Source organism: Biomphalaria glabrata, chromosome 10, assembly GCF_947242115.1.
Source record: "Biomphalaria glabrata chromosome 10, xgBioGlab47.1, whole genome shotgun sequence".
In the NCBI taxonomy this organism is placed as follows: domain Eukaryota; kingdom Metazoa; phylum Mollusca; class Gastropoda; family Planorbidae; genus Biomphalaria; species Biomphalaria glabrata.
The window spans coordinates 39959484-39987474 of record NC_074720.1 but is presented as its reverse complement, the minus strand read 5'-3'; the positions used below and the strand labels follow the sequence as shown (position 1 = coordinate 39987474).

Below are 27991 nucleotides of genomic sequence, written 5' to 3'. Positions count from 1 at the left end.
AAAGTTCTGTTTAGGTTTCTTCACAATGAAGTCAATTTAAGTTTTTCAAGTTAAAATTTAATACGCCAACAACAGTTGAGTTGTCTACCAGCAGTTTGGTGCTACAAGTCCACATCAATAAGTAAGTTCCTAGGTGGACTCAAAGAACCAACCTCCAAACCGGCTACATCACCTTGTAGTGAATGTAGTCTAACATCTAACTTGACTATCCAAGTACTTAAAGGTTCAAAATGACTGAATTTATGTTTCACTACTTTTTTTAGAACTAGTTGGATTTGATTAGATCTAGGTTTTTACGTGGACAGCAATAGAAAAGTACACTAAAAACAAAACAGAATATAAGTTGGCCAAAACCTCTAAAAGCAGGCAACTAGTCCAGTGTACTTCAACAATAACTTTTGGGACTGGTTTAAAACTACAGTTGGAGTTAGACAAGGGCAGCTTACTCTCGCCAACACTTTTAACTATCGTTCTTGAAAGGATAATGGAAGATGTTCTTGAGGGCCACGAATGTACTGTATGCATTGGAGAAAGAAGAAATACTAATTTGCGTTTTGAGGACGACCTAGATGGTCTGGCAGGGACAGAAGAAGAACTAGCTGACTTGGTGATGCGCATAGACAAGACTTCCGCAGCATATGGTATGCACATCAATGTCAAACAAAACCAATCACAAATTATGACCAATAGCCAACAGGGATTTAAAATGAACATCAGTATTGAGCTGACAAGCGTCTGTAGTTTTAAATACTTTATAGTAAGTTTATAGCTATCGTCTCAGATGAAGGAACCAAACCCGAACTACTGGCCAGAACTGCAGTCCTTGTGCCATTGGAGCATTGAACTTAGGAAGAATTGAATGGGTAGCATGAATCAGACAGGAAAACTAATGACTTAAAGAGTTAAAGTCACTATTAATACGCATGACTAGATTAACACATGCACACATATAGGACATAATTATATTCTCTTCTGAAGTAAATTACTAAAATCTGTCAAATTTCTAAGATAAGTCTTTGGTGAATTCAAGGCTCAGTGGGCAACCGTCATTCAGCCACTGCGCCGTTTAAAATTGTTTAATTTTAACAAAATGCTATAGATAAAAATTTTAGATAAGTGTTTATAAAAAAAAAACTGTAAAAGAAACCAAGGGAGGTAATTTAAATGTTAAACTCTACTCGGCTGCTCTCACAATAAGTCGACCCCCCCACCCCACCCCCAAAAAATGTTTTGGTTGAGGGGGGGGGGGGGGAGAGTGAGAAATGACTGTGAGATAAACAGTTGGTCTATGTACAGTGACCAAATGAACCGTCTCCCCCCCCCCCCCCTTTTTGTTTGTGTGTGTGTGAAGTTTAACTAGACTGACACGTAGCCTATATGAGAGTACTTGTTTTCTTATCATGAAGAGTGCTTCACCTCCCCTTCCTCTTTTTGTCTGCCTTCCCCTCCGTTGAAGTGTAACATTAATCAATGTATTAATACATGGATTTATACAGTATTGTCATTTACAGTAATTTTACTGCAATCTAGAAACGTACGACAACTACAACCTAAATATTCAAAAGACATAAACTAAAAAAAAATCATATATTCACAAGGATAAAAACATTTTGTCTGGCACTAAGTGTAGAATGGCAATACGTGCTCTAGAAAGAAACAGACAGAGAAATCGATGGGAAGACAAATAAAAGAATGGACAGGCCTGCCATTGAAAGAGGCTCCATTCAAAGCAAAAGACAGAGAGGAATGGAGAAAGGCGGCCGACAAATCCTGTGTGGTGCCCCAACAAACTAAGGGATTGATGAAGGTGCATTTTAGGTGAAGGAAAGTAAGCGTGAGTTTCACGTCTTTATATGCAGACACTTGCCCGTGGCAAAAGTATAATTCACTGTAAACACTTTTAACAATAAAAAGTCTTAGTAGAGTGACACCAGGAACAGGAAAGCATAAGCATTGACCCCAAATCTAGATCTGTACTCAAGTATTGAATACTGTACTTTTGAAACAACTTTACAGTACAGTGTAGTTTGTCTTTTTTTATTACAAAGCTTATATCAACTCTGGTCATTTCACCAACACCCAATGTCGGATCAGTTTTTGCGCAATTATTTCTTTTACCCGACAAAACAAAAATCAATTAAACACACAAAAAAAAACAACAAAAAAAAAAAAAAAAAACTAACCAATTAATTATTGGTAATTAGTTATTTTGTTTATAACCAAAAAAGAAAAAGAAATTGTACTTGATTTATGTGGTGGTTTAAGTTAAATTAGTCCCGTTTATAATTTACTTAAAAGTTCGAAACTAACAATAGATAACCATGAAACCTATTTTTATAAGCACTTCTCTGGTACAGTGGTTAACGCGTAGTCCAAAGATGGAAAGAGTCCTCAAGTTCGCATCCATGTCATTCAACTTTTGATTCAATTTTTTGTAAAATAAATGCATGTTAAAAGCGATCACGTTAATATTTAACCTGATAAACTTCCCTCTTCTTACTCCCCGACCCCCTTCCTAACAAGTCCAGACAAGTGATAGGATCATAGCGTAGTGAGACAAGTGATAGGATCCTAGCGTAGTGAGACAAGTGATAGGATCATAGCGTAGTGAAACAGGTGATAGGATCATAGCGTAGTGAGACAAGTGATAGGATCATAGCGTAGTGAGACAAGTGATAGGATCACAGCGTAGTGAGACAAGTGATAGGATCATAGCGTAGTGAGACAAGTGATAGGATCATAGCGTAGTGAGACAAGTGGCAGGATCATAGCGTAGTGAGACAAGTGATAGGATCATAGCGTAGTGAGACAAGTGATAGGATCATAGCGTAGTGAGACAAGTGATAGGATCATAGCGTAGTGAGACAAGTGATAGGATCATAGCGTAGTGAGACAAGTGATAGGATCATAGCGTAGTGAGACAAGTGATAGGATCACAGCGTAGTGAGACAAGTGATAGGATCATAGCGTAGTGAGACAAGTGATAGGATCATAGCGTAGTGAGACAAGTGATAGGATCATAGCGTAGTGAAACAGGTGATAGGATCATAGCGTAGTGAGACAAGTGATAGGATCATAGCGTAGTGAGACAAGTGATAGGATCACAGCGTAGTGAGACAAGTGATAGGATCATAGCGTAGTGAGACAAGTGATAGGATCATAGCGTAGTGAGACAAGTGGCAGGATCATAGCGTAGTGAGACAAGTGATAGGATCATAGCGTAGTGAGACAAGTGATAGGATCATAGCGTAGTGAGACAAGTGATAGGATCATAGCGTAGTGAGACAAGTGATAGGATCATAGCGTAGTGAGACAAGTGATAGGATCATAGCGTAGTGAGACAAGTGATAGGATCACAGCGTAGTGAGACAAGTGATAGGATCATAGCGTAGTGAGACAAGTGATAGGATCATAGCGTAGTGAGACAAGTGGCAGGATCATAGCGTAGTGAGACAAGTGATAGGATCATAGCGTAGTGAGACAAGTGATAGGATCATAGCGTAGTGAGACAAGTGATAGGATCATAGCGTAGTGAGACAAGTGATAGGATCATAGCGTAGTGAGACAAGTGATAGGATCACAGCGTAGTGAGACAAGTGATAGGATCATAGCGTAGTGAGACAAGTGATAGGATCATAGCGTAGTGAGACAAGTGATAGGATCATAGCGTAGTGAGACAAGTGATAGGATCATAGCGTAGTGAGACAAGTGATAGCATCCTAGCGTAGTGAGACAAGTGATAGGATCATAGCATATTGAGACAAGTGATAGAATCATAGCATATTGAGACAAGTGATAGGATCATAGCATATTGAGACAAGTGATAGGATCATAGCGTATTGAGACAAGTGATAGGATCATAGCGTAGTGAGACAAGTGGCAGGATCATAGCGTAGTGAGACAAGTGGCAGGATCATAGCATATTGAGACAAGTGATAGGATCATAGCATATTGAGACAAGTGATAGGATCATAGCGTATTGAGACAAGTGATAGCATCCTAGCGTAGTGAGACAAGTGGCAGGATCATAGCGTAGTGAGACAAGTGATAGGATCATAGCGTAGTGAGACAAGTGATAGCATCCTAGCGTAGTGAGACAAGTGATAGGATCATAGCGTAGTGAGAAGTGATAGGATCATAGCGTAGTGAGACAAGTGATAGGATCATAGCGTAGTGAGATAAGTGATAGCATCCTAGCGTAGTGAGACAAGTGATAGGATCCTAACGTAGTGAGAAGTGATAGGATCATAGCGTAGTGAGACAAGTGATAGGATCCTAACGTAGTGAGAAGTGATAGGATCATAGCGTAGTGAGAAGTGATAGGATCATAGCGTAGTGAGACAAGTGATAGGATCCTAACGTAGTGAGAAGTGATAGGATCATAGCGTAGTGAGAAGTGATAGGATCATAGCGTAGTGAGAAAGCTAAAAGCATGAAATTGCGGTAAACAAAAAAAAATGGTAAAAATATTTCTAACCACATAGATTCATTATTGTTAGTCTAGATCTATTACAACTTTAATGACACGACTGATCTAAACTCATTGAAACAACTACGCTTAATATAACCTTTTTTTTAAAAAAAATATTGTTTTTTATTTACTTGTTTTGTTTCGTTTTGTTATAATTTGTTTTCCAGTTCCTATGTGCCCCCACTTGACCGCAATAAGGAGGGCCTCACTTCCAAACAATCGTGTTTACATTGGCGATACGCTCCTGGCTTCTCAGTTCAACTACACGCGTTTGTTTACAGGTTGAGCCCTTCCATTGTGACGTTCAAACAAGTGGCAGCCATTGTATTCCATTGGACACCTAGAAGGAGTGGCAGACGTGTATCTAGATTCTAGAAGTCAGTGCCATGGAACAAGAGGAAATTATTTTTTTTTTATATAACTCTTATCTGTCTGTCTGTCTGTCTGGGGGAAAAGGTTGAACACGTTATTTCTCCCACACCCATTCTCGAATCAAATTGAAACTTGTATTCATTGGCGTAGACAATACATGAATCAATACATGAATCAATTAAAAAAAAATGAATGTATTATCATAATAATTATTGGTTTATTTTGTTGGATACCAATAAGGGAACCAAAGGTCCCGGGTTCGAATCCTAGTGAAGACTGGGATTTTTAATTTCGGGATCCTTGGGCGCCTCTGAGTTCACCCAGCTCTAATGGGTGCCTGACATTAGTTGGGGAAAAGTAAAGGCGGTTGGTCGTTGTGCTGGCCACGTGACACCCTTGTAAGCCGTGGGCCACAGAAACAGATGACCTTTACATCATCTGCTCTATAGACCATAAGGTCTAAAAGAGTAACTTTTTACTTTACTACAGATGAGGGAAATTATTTCACAGATACTGTAGGACATGTTGGGTTTTGTGTCCGTAAACAGTTGTACACATTATTTCTCCCACAGCCATTGGCGGATCAAGTTGAAATGTTAAGCAGTTATTTATTGTAGGCCTACCTAACAAAACATGATTCAATTTTAGAAAAAAAAGTCAATTAATTACTGATAATTATTTACATTATTTATCATTATTATCTATATTATTGAGAGATATAGTTGTAAGTGCGAAGTTCTTCCCCTTAGTTAAGCTTTTTTTTTCTAAAGGATTTAAAAAAAAATATTTCGCTTGTTTTAAAAGCCGTGGTCGACTAGTAAATTATTAAATTAAACCATTATAACTTATAAAAGGTTTCCCGCTCCTAGAAATCTCCTGAAATTATTAAAATCTCCTGAAAAGTCATAGAAATGTCCAGAAAAAATAGACGAAATTGTCATCTGTAAGGCCTATTCTACCTAGTAACGCCAAATCGCCGGTAGAAAATTTCGCTTATCTGTCCACTAATGAAAGATACACTGCTTTCCCAAATTACTTTGTTGGACTCAGAATATTTTTAACAATACCCGTAACTGTGACATCTGGTGAAAGAAGCTCTTCGCGCCTCAAACTTGAGGTCAACAATTCACGAAGATAGATTGAAAAATTTGGCAATTCTTGCTATTGAGCGTGATCTATAAAGGAAACTGAATTCTGATAATATACTGTATGACTTCGCTACACGCTCATAAAGTAAATTAGATTTTGATTTTGTACTTAATAAAGAATGAATAAAATGTAAAAACCAATTTATTTTCTAGTACGAAATCTTAATTTTCAATTATTATTCTAATCCCTACCCAGACGCAATCCGTTTCGCATAGCGCCCGCAATCGTTAGGGCCGGCCCTGGCTATACCTATCTTACTTTCACGGCTAGCTACTGGACAGTATGTTCGAATTATTCTTGATATGGTGTAAAGCATAGGGCCTACAATTTTTATTGGCTGCAACTTTTGCATTTGTTGTCCTTAAAATGGTTATTTCAATCTCGTGTGTACAATACCTGGGGAATCCCACGGGGGCCCCCTTACTCACTTCCTCTGTTTAAGCTTATCAAAAGATATTTGTAGAGAACTGGCTTTAAATACCCCGCCCCACCCATTTTATTTGTGTGTCTTCTCATGAGTTCTCACCCCCCTCTTCCCCAAAATCATAAAGTCACTGTGCCTTTGTGCGCCGTAGCATTGACCCAGATCAGACGCCCAGGATTCTGGAACTAGGACAATTCAAGGTGGAATACACAGCGTTTTTTGTGCATACGTCTGCCAGTCGAGATACGAGACCACTGGTACCAACCCGAGGGTGTCACCCCCTGATACAGACACAGATCTACCCTGACCTACGACTTCTTAACTCCCCTGATCATTGATTTATGAGTTCATGTTAAGAAATCACCTCTTTTTATATTTACAAAGTAACAAAACATAATTTCAGGCATAATAATAATCAATTTTACCATGTTATGTTGTTTAGACCTACTGTATATTTACAAAGCTTATATCAATTCACTGGCCAAAAGTCTCTACACGTTATTTCTCCCACACCCAATCTCTGATCCAGCTGAAATTTCGTACAATTATTTCTTTTCCCTGACAACACAAGAATCAATTAAAACAAAATTAACCAATGTTATGACATGATTAGAATTTAGTATTTGTTTCGGGAATAAGGTGAAAGTTTTACTTAGCGACAAGTGACGTGACAGATCTTTAAAAAACAAGAACGCTCTAAGTGACGCTACAAACAAGACGCTTTGTGTAGAGCAGTAGAAATAACAAATAATAGATATACAGCTTTACTGAAAGACATTGGATGGGTCCCTTCTTAAGTATTAAAGTATTTATTATTGTTTAATACTAGCGTCGACGACTTATATTGATTGTTTGATACTAGCGTCGACTACTTATATTGATTGTTTGATACTAGCGTCGACTACTTATATTGATTGTTTGATACTAGCGTCGACTACTTATATTGATTGTTTGATACTAGCGTCGACTACTTATATTGATTGTTTGATACTAGCGTCGACTACTTATATTGATTGTTTGATACTAGCGTCGACTACTTATATTGATTGTTTGATACTAGCGTCGACTACTTATATTGATTGATTGGCATTTCGCCGGTGTTCCTGGCTTAGTTGAATGTTACCTCCTGTTTATTTCATTGATTGGCTTCGACACCGCGGAAGAGCCATAACACCAATCAGTTAATTAACTATTGGTAATAAATTACTTTGTTGGGTACCTTTAAAAAAAGGGAAAGAAATAGTACTAGACTGAAGTGGTGGTATAAGCTGAATTAACCCCCTTTATAGATTGTCGGAGGCTTATTACAGATTTAATAACATGACTGATCCAAACGAATTGATACACTTAATATAAATTTGTTTGTTTTAAACTATTCTTTTTCTAATTTGCGTGTTTTTATCCGCCCTGCAAATTGCCCAATAGGTCATTGAGATAGTGCCAACTCACTTTGAGAGATTTCCAGGAAAAACTAAAGAATGTCAAGGACGCTAAATTTAACTTCGCTGCTGCCAAATACATAAAAGCGAACCCAGCTATATTCTTGAACAGTACCTCAATGTCAGGCAGCACATCTACGTATCACATCTCTACTATTACCACTAAGACTAAGACTGAGACTAAGACTAAGACTGCTTTATTGATCCTTACGGAAATTTGTTGTGATTACAATGACTCTTTTCTCATATAAAGCATTAGGATTTATTAAAAGAAATTTCTATAAATCAAATAAGAACATAAAACTAAAATGTTATTTAACCTTGGTTAGGCCAATAATAGAATATGCATCCTCTGTTTGGGACCCCCCAACTCAAGAAATCATTAAGAAACTGGAACAGACACAAAATAGAGCAGTGCGATTCATAACAAACGAATATTCACATTTGACTAGAGTAACACCTTTAGTTAAATCACTAAATTTAGAAAGCCTTCAGGACAGAAGGCTCAAAAGTAAAGTAGCAATCATACATAAAACACTGAACCATAATCTTCAAATACAAAAACAAAATTTAATAAAATACTCTGAAAGACACAAAGATAAAGGCACATTCCTCGTCCCATATGCTAGGACGAATTTGTACAAATACTCCTTCTTCCCTAGTGCTACTAGAGCATGGAATGGGTTGCCTGAGCTAGCCAGGAAAACCAGTGACTCGGCAGAATTTAAGTCATTGGTTAATATGCATGACTAGATGCATGACGCGTAGGACGTAATCATCTTCTTTTTTGAAGTAACGTCTGTATTATATAAGATAAGATAAAGACTACACAACAGAAAAATACACCTAAATACAACAGACACAACATAAACAGTTCATAGTTGCCCATTGGATTCTAAATACGTTTTAAATGAAAAAAACAATTATGCCTCCTCCATGTTCAAATTATTTTGTGTGATAAACAGAAGAAATAAAGTTTTCTTCAGCAGTGCCGAAAAGTGCACACAAAAGTACCAAAATCCCTTAAAAAATAACCTAGTTTATCAACACGTCCTTTCTTTTGCTCACCGGATACACCAGAAAGATAGCTATTTATAGTTTTGTCCGCCATGTATGAACATCTTCACTACGCGGATGTAGGCCTACATTTAGTGTTGTTTATAACAATCACGCTGTAAACATAGATCTATATTTACATTGTTATTGGCATACTACAATTTAAGTCATTGGTTAATATGCATGACTGAATGCATGACGCGTAGGATGTAATCATCTTCTATTCTGAAGTAACGTCTGTATTATATAAGATAAGATAAGATAAGAGTCTTAAGAGTGTTGAGCCGAATCTCTTGTAACTCTAGGCCAGCAAAAGAAAAGCAAATACTTTCTTCCGCCGGTCTGACTGAACGAATTGTTCTGTTTGGGAGCGGTTCAAGCAGATGTCTTTGTTCACATCTCTCTAGTTCTAATGGCTCGTTACTCTGTATGCTCGGGCGAGAAGGAAGGCCGAAGGCTGAGTTCACCGGAAACTCTTACCAAACATTCTTCACTATAGGGCCAACCATACTACCCGTTCGGGCTCGCCATTTATGAAACGATCCCTTCAGGATGCAATCAAACAATGTTCTTAGGCGCTCCAAGGGGAGTCTTACTTTGCTACCGGTACGTGACGTTTTGGCGCCGCCGTTTTGGCGCCGCCGTTTTGGCCCCGCCGTTTTGGCGACTGGACGTTTTAGCGCGAGATATCATTTAACGATAATTTTATAAGCACGTAAATGAACCCTTGAATTCCAGCGACCTAAGCAAATAACCATGGTGTCTATGTATACTTAACTTAAAGTCTTTTGAGAAACATGGTACATGTATTATATTTTTACTTATTATTAGCAAGTGTTTGGTATGTATAGCTGGAGATACCATACAGTCATTAAATAAACCAACGTTAATGTAAACAAATAATTGGATCAATTTTTAGTCTATCGTCGTTTCATTTTGTTTTTAATTTTAAAGTAATATCTTAAAAAACTTTTTTTGAAAATAAAAGTGTGCCTCTTAATAAACACACATACACAAGCCAAAATGTTTATTAAAGAAAATCATGTGAAAAACAAACACACATTTACATTGAGTACGTGAAAAATATGTCTTAACACAAACACTCATGAAAAACATAGATATGAATAATTCTTTTAAAAGAAATAATACAATAAACGTACATAATGTATTTCGCGTCAAAACGATCTTCGCACCAAAACGGCGGCTCCAAAACGTCCTGCTTCGCTTTGCTACCCTATCGCCCTAATCGCTTCCTCTTACGTCCGTTTTCCTCCCGAACACCCGGATGAGGCTGGGTAGAGTAGTCCGGGACTGCGTGTAGAAGGAGGAAGTGCTGTGCTGGTGACCTCCGACCCTGGCTAATACCAAAGCTCTCGCCCAATACAAAGCCCTGCCTTTAATCTGGAGTGGCCACTCCGGCTTATATGGTTCTCCACACAAGGAAGTAATCTACAAGATTAGCGCATGACTGTTTAGTCGATCTACGTCTGAAGGTGGTCAACAACGTTATGAGCTTTGCTATTGATTTGTATGTCTAGAGAGTCTATATTTATGATTATCGATTAACCGAGGGTCCCGGGTTCGAACCTTCGTGAAGACTGGGATTTTTTTTAATTTCGGGATCTCTAGGGCGCCTCTGAGTCCATCCAACTCTAATGGGTACCTGACACTAGTTGGGAAAAAATGAAATGCGGTTGGTCGCTGTGCTGGCCACGTGACACCCTTGTCAACCATGGGCCAAAGAAACAGATGACCTTTACATCATATTCCCCATAGATCACAAATGTCTGAGAGGGGAACTTTACTTATATGGTTATTGTACTACATTTAAGCGACATTCTGGGAGACATTTAAACGGGAAATATGGAGCCGCCTCTGCAACGTCCTTAATGATTGCGTAGTGAGCACTGCATTTGATGCCACTCACTTAATACGAAAACTTGTTGGCCCACCCCTTTTTTTCCCACCCCTTTTACCCTAGCGGCCCCACTTCTTGCGTTGACAGAGCAAACCATAACACGTACCTTCAGGCCTGTGCCTGAGATTAAACACTTCACGTTTCAAAGTAGATAGAGCGTGTAAACATTGTAAGACTACGCAGATCTGACTTTAAGAGAAGTAATTCTGACCTGGTCTGTGGGTTAGTTGATACCCCTTCCTCCCCCGCTACCCCTCAAAGTTACGACCTACACTCTGGTAGTGACAACGCAGACTCCAATAATCAGTTTGACCTTACGTTCACTGTGGCTAACGGTTAACTAGGGGGACAAGTAACCAGCACAACGACCTATTGACCTTGAGAATCTTTTCCGACTTTAATAGCAAACCTTTTTATTGCAAACATACATCTAAAACTTATTTCTTTTTCAATAGAAATCGGTCAACTATTCCATGAAATGAATGGGAAATTGAGTTAAAAAGTTGACTTAATTAAAAGTGTAAAAAATATACAGTAGAGTCCAGATAGTCCTAAATGATTTCCGATTAACGAATAGTTCGGATTAAGCGAAGGTATTACTAAAACGAACATAATTAGGAAACATAACGTAGAACTACATTAACTGATACAGGATATAGTGATATGCTGAATTCATTTTATTCATATAGCTGAAACCAATTCTGTGTATAAAGCGCGCGACGAAAGAGCCAAATGTTTCTTATACAGTAACCCAGCATCCACCGGACTGTCTTCGTTACCCTAGTGTTCCGCGAGACTTGAATAAGTGTTCCACGAATTACTGGAATAATTGAAACGTAGGTGTTATGGAGAGTGTGTGTGTGTTTCTATGGTGAGGGCGGGAGGAGATTAGCGATTGGTTGTGAATGATGCAACATAGGTGGCATTGTCGTCACTTGGTCTTAGTTAGGAGAGACGACTCCAGAACGTGAGACTGAAAGTGTGTGTTATTGCAGTGAGTTAGATTTTGTTATGAAATATTGTTACTTAAGTCTAGTACATTTATGTTATATCAACTTAATTTTTGTCTATATTATAAATAAAGCTATATTTAGTATTCCATCCATCCATCCCAGTGGCGCTACAGCCCATGGAGGGCTCTGGCCTGCTTTAACACATCCTTCCATTCAGATCTCTCCTGGGCCTTTCGTCTCCACGCCCTAACCCCAAGCTGCTTCAGATCTGCTTCCACGTCATCTATCCATCGCATTCGGGGTCTGCCTTTGGGTCGCCTGCCTTTTGTTTTTTGCCTGTATACGATTTTCGCCCCTCTGTTGTCTGACATTCTTTCAAGGTGACCTGCCCAACGTAGTCTGTTCTTTTTTATTTCGTTCACTATTGGTGGGTCTTCATATAATTGATATAACTCATGGTTAGTGCGTGTCCTCCACCCTGTTTCATCCTGTATGGCACCATAGATTTTCCTAAGGATTTTTCTTTCCCAAGTGTTAAGTAAATTTTCAGATGTATATTTAGTATTGCTCACTAGGAAGTTATTCAAGTTATTTAATATTAGTTCAGATCTATTACGCCTACAGCGGTTTAGTTGTCTCTACCAGCAGTTTGGTACTTTAAAGAAACGACCGGGGTAACACCACGTGAATTAGTCTTTCTATACAAATGAGCAAAGTGTTCCGCTAAATACTCAGAATGTGCCAAGTGTTCCGTTTAGGGAAAATTTTGGGAAACACTGCAGTAGTCCAAGTAGTTTTCTAGATTACTGCATCAGATATTAAGACACCAGTGCCGTGCTGTTGCAGCCATGTAATTTATCACAGAGGTGAGTGACGCTGAACCAGACGATGACAGCGGCTGCCTTTGATGTCGATCTACGCTTCGTAAAGCAACAGTCCGCCTCGACTCCAGCGGATGCGTCTGTACCTGTGGCGCTGGCGTCATTTTGCTTAAATTATTATAGTTTTTATATGTTGCGCTACTTTCATGCTTAAGCATGCTCAGAGCGCTTTTGGTCCAATCTCATTTGTGGACCGGTGGGGGGGAGGGGGTACCTAGGAGTTGGTTTTCCGTGCTGCCTTTTGGCGCTCAGTAAACGCAACTCTGCCCGAGTCGGGCCAAGCCAAATTCACTTGGCCTCTCGACCACGCTTCACATCTTCTCTTCGACAAACAAATGTAGCAGACTTTTACAAACCAATATAGTTTAGACTCTTTAGAACCACAGAGAACATTGTTCTGTTCTGCTCATTGCGCTGTCTTTGATACGTTCTGTACACTATAGTACATAATATAATCTTCTTCCTTCTTTTGTGTTCCTAAAAATATGCTAATTTCGGTTTCGGATTAAGCGGACTTTCGGATTAAGCGGACTTTCGGATTACCGAAGTTTGGGTTATCGGGACTGCACTGTACTAAATAATAATAATAATTTTATTTATAAAGTGCTGTTAACAAACAAAATGTAGGCTCAAGGCGCTGTAATAACATTACAAACACAAACACGAGAGCTAAAGGACAAACTAATCTTAAAAAAAGTTTTAAACAGGTAGGTCTTGATGTTCTTTAAAGTTATCAATCACCTGTTCTTTTCTGTTCCTCCCTTGGATCGTTGGGGCACCGTCTCTCTTCTTCCTTTCTGTCTTTTTCCAATATTAAGGGTCTCTTTCATTGACAGACCAGTCCATTATACTTTATCTAAGTCATAACATTATCTTATCTTATATTTTACTCTTTACATATAACTAAACATTTGATTCCGTTAAATATGATTTTTTTTCTATTATGTCTTTTTAAACATTTTTTTTTATAAATCCAAGATTTGAATTAATTGTATACTATTTGATTAAGAGCTAATTCATTTTAAATTATATTTTATTAATTTAAAAAAAAAAAGGGGGGGGGGAAGAACTAGACAAAAGCCCATAGCCCAAAGATATCAAAAGGCAACTGTGGAGCTGGATAGGACAAACCCTGTGAAAACTAACTACCCATGTTACAAGGCAGGCACTTGATAGGAGTCCGCAAGGAAACAGGAAAGTGGGAAGACCCAAGCAAACCTGGATGAGGTCAGTTATCATGGTAGCTGAGGAACCATGGGAGCAGATGAAGACAGCTGCTCAGAACCTAGCTCAGTGGAGAGGTGTGGTTGCGGCCCTATGGTTGGTCTCGGGCTAAGCACTAAACAAAAAAATAAATGAAAACTGGTTATTTAAAAATTTAGAGAGGTCTAATCTAGTACACTGATGCCGCGGCCGTCAAGCTACTGCACGAAAGTCGCTGCAGAAAAAAAAGCCAATTAAAAAATGTGAGTGACATTTACATACAAAGTGCAGTCTGAGCTTTATAAACAAACATAAATGTTTTATTTCCACTTTGTTTACTAGAGTACCAGAAAAAGCAAATTTAATTAATATTTATATTTATTGTGAACATTTCTTGCAGATTTTAAAGATAAATGTGAAAAAGTGATATTGAAAATACACAGAAATTATCTTTTCTGATTGACATAAACTTCTTTACATTTATGTATTGTTTTAGAAGGGATGTATTTTTAAGAACAAAATCGCTTTCCTTTTACGAAACAAAAAGTAGCCGTTGCACCTAAACTTTGCAAGCCACAGCGCAAGGTGAAATATGTTTTCTTTTATTTCTACTCTAGTTTTTTTTTTAGATCTGAGTGTGGTAGATGGACATACGTGCATTTTACACAAACCTAATAGCGGCTTTTTTTTCCCCTTACGGAAGCCGATAAAAAAAAAAACACCAGTTTATCCAAAATAACAATTATTCACAGCTATGATTAAAATAAAATGGCGAAAGAAGTAACATGAGTCACTATTGTTTTACATCTAGATCTTTCAGTCTAAGTGTTAGAGAGTATATCCGATTACAATCATAAAATGAATTTGACCGCATAGCGTAATAAACGAGTCCTTGCCAACAGAGCGTTTTGTGTCAAAAAGTAGAGATTATCTGGGGACTACGTCACTCCGTGTCAAGCTCAAGTGTAGGCGGTGTGATAGTTTATTAGACCGCCATGAAACATGTGGACAGAATATTGAAGAGCTATTGAAATGCATGTCTATTTTTTTGTAATTGTTATGATAAAGCTTATCGTTGCCCACACAATGCTAGCATACAAAGATAGACTTTATATAATGCTTGTCTCAAAACACTCAAGTACATTAGGCCATGTCTTATTTTTCAGCACGGGGGGAATGCGTGCAAAATATGTCAGAGAGTTCATGAAACTTTTAAATTGTGGTGCTTACATTTCTTTCTCCAGTGTGAGTCAGCCAGGCATTGCTTGTTATGCAGACTCCAAACCACGTGGTCATGTCATGTGATATACGCTCCAAACTGTCATCACGGTGGTCTCGGGTTCAAACCCTGCCAGTCGCCTTTTGCCTGCCGTCCTGCAGGACATTCGGGATAGGACATTATCATCTTCATTTCTTCTTCTTCTTCCTCGTTCTCTTTTTTATGTTGGAGTGTTCAGATGACTAAACCAATAGATGAGATGAACTGCTCAGTGGTTTCCAAATCAGGGAGCTCTCCATATAGTTTTCTTTCTATTGGGCTGTTTTGGGGCCAGTGTCTTGTACGGGTCCCATGGTAAAGAGAACAGTTTTGAAGGACATGGTCAGCATTCTCTGGTGACACTCCACATGGGCAGATTTCACTGGTTCCGATTTTGAGCTTCCGGTACATATGTTTGTCTCATTCTGTTGTGTCCGGTCCTAAGTCGAGAGATTAGACGTTGATCTTGTCAGGATAGCTTATAATAGGATTATAATCTTCAATTCCGAAAGAGACGTCCAAACATTAATATGTCAAGTTATATGCGCAAGAGCTCCTTAGAAACTGTTATATAACGATTTTGTTTTTTTTTCGTTAGGATTTATTTTATTAGCAAAACAACAGACATCCACGACATATGTTAATATAGGTCATGACCACAACCATTGTGCAACCTGCCCTGAAATGACGTCCATGTATCGAGGTGTTATTTCGTTCAACAATGGGCTGACTGTCAGGCAGAAGCATGAGTCACCGTAAGTAGCAGGATAATATCTTGGAAGGGGAAAGAAAATAGACAGTAATGAATCATGAGTTAACGGCATTGACACGACCGGAGCTGTGGCAGGTAAATACCTCCCTCGTCTGCAGGTCACACGCAAGAATACAATGGAGAGTGTCCCACCAAGGAATTTAACAACGAGAAAATAATTTAAAAAAAAATACTTAAAAAAACAAAGCTTATATTATACATTCTTGTATCAATTAGTTTAAATCAGTCATGTAATTAAATTTGTAATAGATCTAAATAAAACAAGTAATAAATATAAACAGATTTAAACACAAAAAAATGGGGGGGGGGGACGACCTGAATTTAAAGTTTCAAACTCATGGCTCATGCCTCAGGCTTCTCAAGCCAACACAGTGACCACTCTGCTAGTGGAGAGCCTATGAACATGGAAGATTGTAGAGTTATCTATTGTTCCTATAGTCTCTTCCTAGTTTTCATGTTTGTGTGCACTAAGGCTCAGACGACGACCTATAAAGGGGACTAATTCAGCTTATACCACCACTATAAATTCTTTCCCTTGAGATACTAAACAAAATAATTAATTATCAATAGTTAATCAACTTGGTTTAAATTTTTTTTTATTCATTCTTGTTTTGTCAGGTAAAAGAAATAATTGTGCAAAATTTCAGCTTGATCCGAGATTGGGTGTCGGAGAAATAACGTGTTCAAACTTTTTACCAGACAGACAGACAGAGTGAGTTGAATTAAGCTTGGTAAAAAATAAAAATAATAAGGATATAAGGAATAAGACAAATGTTAGAAATCGTTAAAGATTAAAGTCTTATATCAAGCCAACGTCTTATAGTCAAATTAATGATAACAATAAGGCTTGTCTTCGAGTCCGAAGATTAATGAGGAATGCTTCGCAGCCCCAGCAGTGACCTACATATTTTGTCATATCCAGGGCAAGCATAACCATTGCCCGCTGGTGGTCGATTAAGATTTGATTTTCGCTGTCTGCGTCTATTCTCGACGGCTGATTTTATTTTGGTCTCAAATGTGTATTCTGCGGCCTTTGTGAGTGACCTCCAGCTGTCTCGTTCTCTGAGGCCGCATATGCAACCAGGTGCTCTCTTCTATGACAGCCAAGGCAAAAACAATTTGACAGTTCAACCTCTTTTTATCATTGTGTATAGTTTGAGGCTGTGGTCAAGGAACGGCCAATCTGTGTTGGTGAATGAGGTGAATGATGCCCATTTGTGGACAGAGGAAGTGAATTCGGGTGCCGGGCATTGTCCTCGATTCTGAAGACTAAGGATGAGTGAAGTGTTTCACTTGACCATGCAAACTCAGTTGCGGCCTGACGGGTAGATTCGACATCTTAAGTTGCGTAGGTTTTGTGAACATTGAACCAAGTTTAAACACGTCATTGAAGTAAAACATTGGTGCTAACTATTCTCTGCCTAGTAGGTTTTATGAAGTTCAAACATATGCGTCCAATGGAAGGATTCTTTGCGCATCAGTCAGCACTGTGGGCGGAAGTTTCAATGGGCCGGATGTTGCCAGCGGACCGTAGTTTTTGTATCACTAATATGAGACAAAAAGGTTGAAGTGAAACAACAACTATTTCGGCTACGTGAAATAATAAAATTACTGTAATCTTTGATTGCATGGCTTATAGTCCTTATAACAATAGGCACACACACACACACAAGTCTGACACTCTATTGACAACACATTTTTAAGCTGGCCATCATTAACACACACAATTTTTCAGACTCATTACGTATCTTTAAACCTTTTATCAATATAAAATAAAAGTTCCCCTTTTAGACCTTTTAGATCTGTAAGACAGATGTAGTAAAGGTCATCTCTTTCTGTGACCCACGGTTAACGAGGGTGTCATGTGGCCAGCCGAACGACCAATCGCTTTAATTTTTCTCCAATTAATGCCAGGTACCCATTAGAGCTGGATGGACTAAGAAGCGCCCTAAAGATCCCGAAACAATCCTAGTCTTGAACACGATTCGAATCCTGGACCCCTCAACTCAAAAAAACATTAAGAAACTGGAACAGATACGAAATAGAGCAGTGTGATTCATAACCAAATGAATATTAAAATTTGACTAGACTAACACCTTTAGTAAAATCACTAAATTTAGAAAGCCTTCAGGACAGAAGACTTAAAAGTAAAGTAGCAATTATACATAAAACACTGAACTTGACTGAACCATAATCTTCAACAACAACAACAACAAAATCTAATAAAATACTCAGAAAGACACAATGATAAAGGCACATTCCTCGTCCCATATGCTAGGACAAATTTGTACAAATACTCCTTCTTCCCTAGTGCTATTAGAGCATGGAATGGGTTGCCTGAGTTAGCCAGGAAAACCAGTGACTTGGCAGAATTTAGGTCATTTGTTAATATGCATGACTAAATGCATGACGCCTCGGACGTAATCATCTTCTTTATTGAAGTAACGTCTGTATCATATAAGATAAGAAGATAAGGGACCAAGCCAAGCGCTTTAACTCTCGGGCACGACGTCTCATAAACCTTTAATTAACATAACGCTATCACTATGGTTTTTTTTAAGAATTATTCCTTTTGAAAATCCCCTTTTCCAAAGAAAAAAAATGTGATCTTTAAGATAAAAAGATAACAGGTGTAGCATCATTAGTCAATACAGTGGCACTCCACGGCTGTGTCAATAGTAGTGCGAACGACTTGAGTGGATGGGTTACGCGTAACGTTATAATTTGAGAACCCCAGTGCATGTGTTAAGGTGACATGTGTGTTCTAGGGAGTCATGTGTTTTTACGTAAGAAGCCTACCCAATATTGACATAGCGGCAAGTCGGACTTTTAATTGATCATGTACTCCCACATAAGAGTGCAGGGCCAAACTGATTCAAGACTAGTCCATTTTATTTGTCATAATTTCTATGTTTTATCTATCATTTTCTTGCTTTCTCTCTCTCGCTCTCTTTCTCTCTCTCTCTCTTTCTCTGTAAAGTAAAGTAAAGTTTAACTCTCAGGCCTTGTGATCTATAGAGCAGATGATGGACAGGTAATTAATTTCAGTGACTACGGTTAACGAGGGGGTCATATGGCCAGAACAACGACCAACCGCCTTTACTATTTCCCAACTAATGTCAGGTGCCCATTAGAGCTTGGTGGACTCAGAGGCGCCCATAGATCCCGAAATTAAAAGTCCCAGTCTTCACCAGGATTCGAGCCATGGGACCTCTCTCAGTCTGTAAAAAAAAAAAAGTAAAGTTCTCCTCTCATAGACCTTGGGATCTATAGGGCAGAAGATGTTAAGGTCATCTGTTTCTTTCGCCAACGGTTAACGTGTAGGGTGTCATGCGTTCAGCACAACGACCAACCGTCTTTACTTTCCCCAACTAAAGTCAGGTACCCATTAGAATTGGATGGACTCAGGGGCGCCCTAAAAAAGATTCGAACCCAGGAACCCCATGTTTGGAAGCCAAGCGCTTAACTACTCAGTCACCGCGCCGCCCTCTCTGTCTATACATATATAATACATTACAATCACTCTTTATCTGTCTCTTACTATCTATCTCTTTCTGATTACCTCCCAGGATCTCCATTATTCTGTCTGTTACTTAAATTCCCTCTCTACGCTTCAATAGATCCGAAACACATAAAATTGCTTAGGATGAAATTAAATGTGACCATGAATGCTCTTCCATCTCTTGTTCAAGACGATCTTCGACCTGCCGGAAATGACGTCATGAAGACTATTTGTCATAGAGAAACCCCAAGTTTGAAGAGTGCGCTTAGCGTAACTGGATATTAGAGAGGCTTTAGATTGACAGTTGTATACAGGTAGAAAAGGCAACCAAAAAAAAAAAAAAAAAAAATTCCTGTTCATTATGACTCAATCTGATGAATCGGCGATGAGAATTCTTTCTACCTAACATAAAGCACCTTGAAATTATTCTGATTATAATGTTGTTGTTTTCCAGTCATGCAACTTGGATTTTGTTTTCCACTGTCACGTGGTTGTGAATGTCTGCTGCTGCAAGGTCCTTGAAACACGCTTTTTAAACACGCACTTGTTGAACGCGATGACGCAGTCTTCAGTGTAGACTCAAAATTTGGTTCAAAATGGAACCCCCCCCCTTTTTTTTTTCAAAAAAATAAATAAATAAATAAACGAGAGTGAGACTGAAGGACAAATTGAACAAAATCTTTAACGTGTCGAATAATTTCTTGATGTCTAAGTCCTTCTCACGATGCTACGAGACTATCTGTTTTGATCTCTAATTTTTGTTCTGTCCACTCTGTTCTTTGTTCTGTCCCCTTTGTTCATTGTGCTGTCCACTTTGTTCTATGTTCTGTCCCCTTTGTTCTTTGTTTTGTCCCCTTTGTTCTTTGTGCTGTCCACTTTGTTCTATGTTCTGTCCCCTTTGTTCTTTGTTTTGTCCTCTTTGTTCTTTGTGCTGTCCACTTTGTTCTATGTTCTGTTCCCTTTGTTTTGTCCCCTTTGTTCTTTGTTCTGTCCACTTTGTTCTGTCAACTCTGTTTTGTTTTTTGTTATGTGCACTTTATTTTTCGTTCTGTCCACTTTGTTCTTTGTTCTGTCCAGTCTGTTATTTGTTCGTCCACTCTGTTATTAGTTCCGTCCACTCTGTTCTTTGTTCCGTCCACTCTGTATTTTGTTCTGTCCACTTTGTTATTTGTTCTTTTCACTTTGTTCTTTGTTCTGTCCACTCTGTTCTTTGTTCCGTCCACTCTGTTTGTTCTTTGTTCTGTCCACTCTGTTCTTTGTCCCGTCTACTCTGTTTGTTCTTTGTTCTGTCCACTCTGTTCTTTGTTCCGTCCACTCTGTTTGGTTCTTTGTTCTGTCCACTAAAAGTCCACTTTGTTATTTGTACTGTCCACTTTTTTCTGTCCACTTTGTTCTTTCTTCTGTCCACTATGTTCTTTGTTCTGTCCACTCTGTTTGGTTCTTTGTTCTGTCCACTCTGTTTGGTTTTTTGTTCTGTTCACTCTGTTTGGTTTTTGGCTCCGTCCACTCTGTTTGGTTCTTTGTTCTGTCCACTCTTGTTCTTTGTTCTGTCCTTGTTTTTCCCCTAACCAACCAAACTGTTTGATGCAAATATGAGTCATCATTGAAGCCAAACTTTACTCCCCTAAAACCCAAGTCAGTTGTACTGGTGGGGATGGGAGAGAGCCCCAACAAACATGTAACTTATCCGCACACTGCTGCTAGAGGGGCCGATTTATATGGCTGACACCATGTCCTACAGAGAATTAATATGTGGGAGTTTCCCCAGTGTGCTCAGCCTCAGGCCTCGCTTCTAGCCCGAGCGTCTTTTATACTGGATATGGGATTTAAAAATGTAGCCTACATCTGCTTGGATCTTTCCCAGGCAGAAATTTGTTCAGCCAGGCAGATGGGGGCAAGCTTCCATAGGTCTAGAGTCAAGAGTCACAAGAGTCTTAAAACTTAGTCAAAGACGCTTGACGGGTCGACCCAAGTACCACCTGGGAAAATAAGTTATTTTCACGCTTCATTTGTTTCTTTTGTATCGGACGTTTGATTATTAGGCATACGTCATAGCCCTGAAGACGTCCTGCAAAATGACAGAAAAAGATTCAAAACTCCATTTATGTTTAAATATATTAAAAAAAAAAGACAATTAAATCATCTGTTTACTCTTATTTCTCGAGCTGAACAGATATTTTGGGTTTGCATGTTTGATTTTGTCTCTCGTATAAAAAAAAGTCCACCTTTTTAAAACCATACCTTTAATTTTTATAGTGTATGGAAAAAAAAACAAGTTATGAGTATAGTGATATTTTATACAACGGCCCTGTGGCCTAATGGATAAGGCGTCTGACTTCGGATCAGAAGATTGCGAGTTCGAATCTCGTCGGGGTCGAAATTTTTTTTATTTTATTTTGCTTTTTCTGAAATTGATAAATTTGAAAACAGTCTTTAAATCTTTAAGTGTAAATATGTGTAGAAGAAAAATGCGAAACTTTGTGTGGATGCTTTTACAATACGAGTAAGTAGAACGAACTTCTTTAAAAAAATGTGTTTCAAATATGGTTTACAAGTGTGTGCATACAATATTATAACGTTTTAAGCCTTGGAAAGAAACACAAATTAATGCTAAAACGTGAAGTTAAGAATATTTTGGTTGTTGGTGTTCTCTGATAGAGATTTGCGATCTGACACTTGCGAATGCGGGGGCCCGGCATTGTTTCACGGCCCACCATTTGGGAAACAATGCCCCTAGAGAGCGCACGTGGAAATAAACGCACTTAGTGAGAGAATCTGATTAGACCACTATAAAGAAACAGCCATCCTTGCTTATCTAGACAACCACATGTTTCTGACCGGAAGTCAAACACACAGCAACATCCGTTTTTTTTTTAAATTTTAATCGCTTTCATTTTATTAATTTTTTTTTACTTGAAGACAGAATTATAGAATACAGCCTCTGCTTCCCCCCCCCCCTCCCCCTTCTTGGCGCAATTGTTCATGGTGTCTACGATTTGTAAGTTAACACTCTGCGCGTGACAATCTGTTGGTTTGATGGCTTGTTAAACTTTGCGATTCATGCAGTCTACATGCAGGATGTAGGTCAGAACCTTGACATTGCTATGTTAAAAAAAAAGATAACATTGATCTAAATTGATAATATTGATATATATATATATATATATATTCTAAAGTAAAGTTCAACTTACAGACATAGCGATCTATAGGGCAGATAATGATTAGCCAACGGTTAACGAGCAGAGTGTCATGTGGCCAGCACAACGACCAACCCCCTTTACTTTCTCCAACTAAAGTCATATAACCATTAGAGTAGGGTGGACTCAGGGGAGCCCTAAAAAAATCTTCACCAGGATTCGAAACCGATGAACCCAGGTTCGGAAGCCAAGCGCTTAACCACTCAGCCTACGCGGCTCATAATATTGATATTGATTGATAGTATTGATATGGATTGATAATACTGATATGCATGGAGTGTCAGGTTTAGGAATTATTTGTGTTGTTAACTAGCTGTACACAGTAAAGGTCCCGGGGTTCAACCTGACAAGAACATCACTCACACACAGTCGTACATAGAGTAACCAACTATGTGAATAGTTTAAACAACAAAATAAAAATGAATTGTATGAAACTGATATATGTGTATGTACTATGAGGATGATAAATAGACAATATATATATATTAGACATACATATAATATATATATATATATAAATATATATATATATATATAAAGATATTATTCAATAATAAATTTAAGCACCTTTGCTACTGCTATCAACTTGTCACCCTGGTTTTATAGTCCACCAGACTCTGACCGACTGGCGTCACAAAGCTGCCAACCTCGGTAATTGTAAAGTTAGACCTCGGATGATCGCCAATTTGACAATGACACTGAAAACTGTAATATATATTTCTGAGACGGCAAGTGACGCCCACACTAGCCTAGACTCGAGCTCTGTATATACAACTCCAACACTGGCACCCCTAAACAGGGGTCCAAAAATACTACTGAAGTCCGAGAACCTAGACAATAGATATAATAACCTTTTACGGACCAACACACCGTCCGTTTCAACCTAATTCAGAGGGTGAACTGCCTCATGACAAAGAGTGACCAATAGATGTCACCGGACTTTGTGACGTAGCAAAAGCAATTCAAAACAAACAAAACCAAAAAATACAAGGCACTCTCGCCCCGTACAAGTACTACGAGTAGAGGACATAAAAAACAGAGTTAGGAGAACTACGCGACATGGAGCACATCTGGTGCCGAGGTCTGGGGTCGTGGCTCTCAGCACTAGAGTTGGTCGTATATACACCAAATATCCTAAACTAAAAATCTAAATGTTATCCATGTTGAGGATTTAATCAGAATTGTTGAATGTTAAAGACAATAAGGAGACATAGAATAAAAGAGAGAGAGAGAGAGAGAGAGAGAGAGAGAGAAAAGGAATAAAAAAAAAACACATTGAAGTCTATACAGCCAAGGGAGTCACAGTAATTTCAGAGATCAAATTTTTTTTTTTTTACTGTTCACTGATTCGCGTCCACTCAGGTTCCTGCAGTCACCGACCCACCTCTGCCAGACCTGGTTGAAGTTCGCGAGACGTCACGTGTTTAGAACAAAGTTGCATAACTCTTTCCTGTCTCGTGACTTCAATTGTTGATTCCGGCGCATTGCCTCCCATGTGATTTCTCTAATGTAATGTTGTTTTTTTCTTTTCGCCAGGTATGTTTAGTATTTTAAAGTCGACCTCGTTAAGTTACCCTCGTAAAACATAAACTATGGCGGTATAGTAGCAAATATGTTACATTTTTATGGCGCTATATTGAAATTGTACATGTTACCAATATTTCAGTATTTATACAAGATACTATCTTTACTGAAAGTATGTTAATTTGTAATAGAACTTCCATCTATATGAGGTAAAGTTATCTTCTTTAATCATGAAATAAGTAGGCTTTTATAGCTTGTATAGACTAAGTTCCCAGTGATGTTCCCAAGCTCAATCCCTATCGGTCCCCCCCCCCCCCCCTCCTGTAATGCAGGACGTACATCTAATAATATTCATTTCTGAAGAAGCTTTCAATAAACATATTATGTATGACCAAGAAAACAACTCTTAATTTTGATATAACACGAAATGAGTACAAGCAAAATATAAGCTACAGTAAATGACGCAAAGGCAAAGCTTATATAAGGGGAAGAACCCCACGCTTACAACCACATATCAATAATATGGAAGTTATTTCCCTTATTCAACATCAAACAAATTAACTAATTGTAAAATTGATTCATTGATTCATGTTTTTGTTTTGTACAATAAATAATTTGTTCAACGTTTCAACATGATTCGAGAAAGGTTGTCGGAGAAATAACGTGTACAAACTTTTTTACCAGATAGTCTGAGTGAGTTGATAGAAGCTTTGTACAAAATCTATCTTCTATTTTATGTTCCACACTTTGTTTTACCTAACTGTCCTAGCCGTTTGAATAGCAAGATATCTACTTCACATTCAATGTCTTTTAATCTGTGGTCAACCTATAACAAGTATATGGCCCCTGTCTTGACTAAGACTAAGACTAAGACTTCTTTATTGATCCTTTTGGAAATTTGTTGTGATTACAAGGACTCGTTTCTCATATAAAGACAACACAACAGAAACATACACATAAATAGGCAATAGACAATCAAAAGACACTAGATTCACCTCGATGAACGCTCTCTTTAGATTAAGGGGCCATTTAAGACGCAGACGTCAGGGTCCTCTCTCTCTCGACCTTGCTGCTGTGATCCAAAGGAACGCTTCGCATTACATTTGGCACCAATTCAGTTGGAGAAGCTGCTGGAGGGAATAGCATAGTTAACTCTTTCTCTCCTAATTAACGATACCATCGTTGATTTGACCACATTAAAAAAAAAATTGGTTTTATAAACTTTAATTAGTGTTATATAAAAAAGAGCATGCATTCTCCTATAATTCTAGACCAAAAGTAACATTTCCTGATAACAAACAAAAATGTTATTGAAGTTTAATCATAACAGGGTAGAATGTACAAATGTGAAAAAATGAACAATTCTGTCACAACATGGAAAATTATTATGGAGGTAAAGAGTTAATACTCCCAACATGATAAGGCGTTTCACTCCTGATTTTTCTTTGAGGTTGTTTCCTGAAGCCTTAGTACTCTTGGGGTTTGAAGTCAGAGCACCCTTCTCCTACATTAACTGTCTTATTAAGCTGATAAGCCCCATCGCCTCAAGTCTTCCGGTTTTGAGGCGCCAGGAATCCGCCTTCGCCCTTTCACCTGTTAGTAATCTAAGAGTAATTTCGCCGGGCTTAGTATCTAAGTCACACGAGCAGACCAGGTGGTGGACTTGGTTGTCAGAGGCTATTTGAGACGCACGCCAATTGGGAGTATTTTATAGACAATGGGAGCTTGTCCGCATTGATATCCTTTGGAGTATAATAAGAAGTTCTTCATTAAATGGCGTGTAAGAATTTCTTCGTTTATTCATGCGCTCGAACAGAGGTAAATATCCGCTTGAGGACCATTTCCAATACACGTTTCACGGACCGCCTCTCCGAGCCCTATGGGACCGAGCATCTTCGGCTTCGTTAGGTATTGTGGGCGGAAGTTGCAAGGGGCCAGATTGCGTCGTGTCTCGAGCCGGTTATCGCCCGCGGGCCGTGTTCTGAGCATCACTGCTCTAGGAAGCAGAAGCCGTTGAAATGAAAGTCTGTGACCTAAACCAAGAATAACCGTTACAGAAGGCCTGAAAACTGCGACTTCGCACCATGTGGGCAGTTTTTAGACCAATAGCTCGTTGCCACGTCACAGATCTGACGTCACGGCTTGTGACGTGGCAACGAGCTATTGGTTTAAAGTGTCCACAGGTTCGAGAGTCGCAGGCCAGTTTTCTAAATACGCACATGTCTTCTTTTTTTTTTTTTTTTGTTATTAAGAGAAGCATGTTTAAATATGCGTGCGTTGTAAATGAATCCAATCCTTGCTGAGATTGTTGTACACGTCACCGACCAGAAGAGCGTGACGTTTCTAGAACGCGAGCAGTACCGCGTTTACCCTAGTTTGATTGTCACATTTATTAGAAAGAATACAGTATATTTAGTAGCGTGGGAATTCTTGTGGTCGCGGTGAAGAATGGGCTAGTCATAATTCAAGTATCGCTTTTTTTTTTGGTTTGTGTCTGCATTGTAAGTCTAGTCACCACAGACTGGCCCAGCTCTGTAAGGTCCAGTCACCACAGACTGTCCCAGCTCTTTAAGGTCTAAGCTGTAATGAGGAGATTGGGAGAAGGGGAGAGATGGTAACAAAGAGAAAAACAGACTTTCGTTCAAACAAATGACGTCACTTCCTCCACAACAATTAGGTTATAACTTCTATCTATCTATCTATCTATCTATCTATCTATCTATCTATCTATCTATCTATCCAATTTTTGGATCAAGTTGAAACTTTATACAATATATTCATTGTTCCTAAAAACATGAATCAATTTTAAAAAAAGTATTATTAGCTAATAAAAAGAGTTAATTCGTTAATTTTGTTTGATATCGAAAAAGGTAAAATAAATCTTACACTATTGAGAGTTCTTACCAGTAAATAAGCTTTGCTTTTAAACAGGTATTTTTATAATTCGCATGATCCCTTAACTATAACCTCTCAAATAGCTTTAAGAAAACATGACATTTGTATTGTATGCTCATAATGCTGATTAGCATTTCAGAGCTTATATTAATGTCTTAAGATAGTATATTTAAACATTTTATTTAGAGTAATTAAAGAAGCTAAGTCCCATCTAGAGTAGAGTCACTATTGCGGAACAGGCATGTTTGCGGAACAGCTCGTCGAAATTAGTTAAAATCTACTTTATTTTGAAATTTTCTGCTAAACTACTCTAACGGTACTGCGCATGGTCCATTTCTCTACATTTTTGATATACAGGTTTTCCTTTAACAGCAGAAAATTAATTTTGACTCCAGGTTAAAGTTGACAGGTGTGGAATCGTCCATTATTTTTCACGTACCAGGAGAACCGCATAGGTCAAGGCTTAAGGCTTTTTAAAAATGATAATGACCCATCACCTGCATGATACACCTAATTTTCGGTTTATAAATGGATGTGAAAAAAACGTAATTTCATAGCCATCTTTCTGGAATTCAATTTTTAAAAAATTGGGAGGTGTTTACCCAGGTTTTACCTTTTTAAAGATAGTCACAATTGTGGAACACTATAGATGTTATTCATTTGACCTGCGCATTTAGCTTAATATTTACATAGTGATTTGGATTTTCGGAATTTAAATACGAGTTTGCATTAGTATACATAAATTTAAAAACATTTAGTGAATAATATTAGATATAATATAGAATTTATGATTACCAGACGTCCAGAAAAAAGTAGACAAATCATAATATCAAATATCATATAGACCTATGTAATATTAATATAACAAAAAAGAATGTGGAAAATAAACCTTGTAAGTAAAATCAGAGTAGTGTGACGTCAATTACAATTAAAGAAGAGGTAAAGAATCTAAAATGTGAGTCTTAGATCTAATGTGT

At 38.2% G+C, this 27991-nt stretch overlaps 1 protein-coding gene and 1 non-coding gene across 2 annotated transcripts in view; both read left to right on the top strand.

Annotated features, from left to right (window-relative positions):
• The first annotated feature begins 21702 nt into the window (after window positions 1–21702).
• Trnar-ucg (transfer RNA arginine (anticodon UCG)) lies at window positions 21703–21775 on the top strand. Its single transcript has one exon. It is a non-coding gene; the product is annotated as a tRNA-Arg (tRNA).
• Window positions 21776–24028: 2253 nt separating this feature from the next.
• LOC106079953 (WASH complex subunit 2-like) overlaps window positions 24029–27991 on the top strand; it is an 85826-nt gene continuing 81863 nt past the window's right edge. The window contains exon 1 of the mRNA XM_056043454.1: window positions 24029–24131. The gene's annotated coding sequence lies outside the window, so the exon portion shown is untranslated. The remainder of the gene's footprint in view (window positions 24132–27991) is intronic.